This window comes from Oryctolagus cuniculus, chromosome 9 (assembly GCF_964237555.1).
Source record: "Oryctolagus cuniculus chromosome 9, mOryCun1.1, whole genome shotgun sequence".
Classification (NCBI taxonomy): Eukaryota; Metazoa; Chordata; class Mammalia; order Lagomorpha; family Leporidae; genus Oryctolagus; species Oryctolagus cuniculus.
The window spans coordinates 112,017,934-112,020,113 of record NC_091440.1 but is presented as its reverse complement, the minus strand read 5'-3'; the positions used below and the strand labels follow the sequence as shown (position 1 = coordinate 112,020,113).

The following is a 2,180-nucleotide window of genomic DNA, read 5'->3' as shown; positions in this document are numbered from 1 at the left end:
AAGCAGAGAGCTGGATCAGAAGAGGAGCAGCCAGGATATGAACCGGTGCCCATGTGGGTTGCCAGCGCAACAGACAGAAGCTTAGCACACTACACCATAGCGCCAGCCCCAATAAATAAATCTTAAAAAATTCAGTCTGAAGCTTTCTACTTTTTACTTGTTTAAATCATTTACATTTAATGTAATTATATGGTTAGGTTTATTTTATTTCATTTTTTCACAGCCAAAATGAATTTATTCAAGGGAATAAGTTTGCAGAAATGGCTAACTGCCAGCATGCACGCAGAGCGAGCATGTGGCAGACAGCAGGAATTTAGTTACGAGTTAGGTTTATGTCACACAAGCCAGCTAAGGGCCATGGGGGGAGCGGGGAGCTGAGCTAGCTTCTCCTGGGCTTTTCAAACTTGATGGGCCTTTCTCTCTACAGGCTGGTTAGTTGGAAAAGAACGCAGAGAGAACACAGGGCATGAGATTCAGCTGGTTTGACAAAGACTGCAGAAGCTAGGGAGTCCCCTGGGGGACTGGTCTGCTTTCAGGCAAGCAGCTAACATGGCTCTGAGGCTCCCTCAATCCTGACTCTGAGTGTGGATAGGGAGATGGGGCACTGGTTTCAATTAGCAATAATCATGACTTGGAAAAAACCTCATTGACTCCAATACTGCCACTGTGCAAAGCTACACCAGTTTCTGGCTACTTCCTGCTGATGCGGGGTGTGGATGTTGGGAGAGGAATCTATATTCTGGATTGATTGACGAAGAGCAGTCTTGTGATGTTCCTAAGGGGTGGCTCGGGATATAGCAGTCATTCACTCCTGTAAGAACTTTTGAAATATATTAATTATACATGATAGGAATAGAAGTGCCATGATTATTGGGATAAAAGGAGATAATAGAGACATTGCCCATGGCAGAAAAGATGGCCAAAAAGAGGCAGGGCTATTTTGGGAATAGATTTTGTTAGTGTATGTGGGTTTTTTTGTTTCTTTCTTTCTTTCTTTCTTTCTTTCTTTCTTTCTTTTTTTTTTTTTTTAACAACTAATTTATTTGAGAGGCAGAGTTACAGATAGAGAGTGGGAGAGACAGAGATCTTCCATCCACTGATTTACCTCCCAAATGGCTGCAATGGCCAGAGTTGGGCCAATCCAAAGCCAGGAGCTGGGAGCTTCTTCTAGGTTTCCCACCTGGGTGCAGGGGCCCAAACACTTGGGCCATTCACCACTGCTTTCCCAGGCCATCAGCAGGGAGCTGGATTGGAAGTGGAACAGCTGCTGGGACTCTAACTGGCACCAATATGGGATACTGGCACCGTAGGTGGAGGCTTAACCAACTATGACAGTGCTGACCCTGTAAGTGCTTGTTTTTTATTATTTTTATTTATATTTTTTTATGAGTGTGATCCCTTCCTTTACCCTACTGACTTATTGGTGTAAAGCAGCACTCTTCACCCGAAAACCGGCAAAGTGCTCCTCTTTTGGCAATGAGGAGGTCTAGTCTCCAGTGGTTTTGAGGGCCCACTGCTGCCAAGGAATCCAATAGGATTAGGTTTAAATGCATGATTTTGCTATTGTCTATTTGGCTTGACTATTCGTTTTCCCTTTTTTTTCTTCTTTTCCTTTTTGTGGGTTGATTCTTTTTTCTGATGTTGTTTTATCTTCATTTGGCTTACAGTGTTTAATATTTTGTATTTCAGTGATTACTTTAGGACATGCAATTTAAGAGAAAAAAATTACTTTTCACACTCTATTTTCAAATACTATTCCATTTCACATATAGTATGCTTCTCTGTTTTGTGTTGCTGTAACGGAATACATGCAGCTGGGTAATTTTATAAAGAAAATAAATGAATTTCTCACATTTCTGTAAGCCAACATTTGGCAACAGCCTTTGTGTTGTCCCATCCCCATGGTAGAAGGTGAGAGGGTGAGAGGGCAAGAAAGAGCAAGAGGTGGAACTGGTAGCTGTAAGCTCTCTTAGAGTGGCATCAATCCATTCTTGAGGGTTGAGCCCTCATGACTTAAATACCTCTACTAGATCCCAGCCACTTTTACACTGGGGATTCGATTTCCAGCATGTGCTTTTGGGGGACACGTTCCAATCCTAGTGGTCTGAAAATGTGATAGTGTTTTGTTTACTCCTTTCCTTTCCTTTGTGATTTTGCTAAGGTATGTTTGATAGTTACTC

The 2,180-nt window shown here is 42.3% G+C and overlaps 1 pseudogene; it reads right to left on the bottom strand.

Annotated features, from left to right (window-relative positions):
• Positions 1–551: 551 nt before the first annotated feature.
• LOC127492264 (U4 spliceosomal RNA) lies at positions 552–676 on the bottom strand (annotated as a pseudogene).
• Positions 677–2,180: the final 1,504 nt, after the last annotated feature.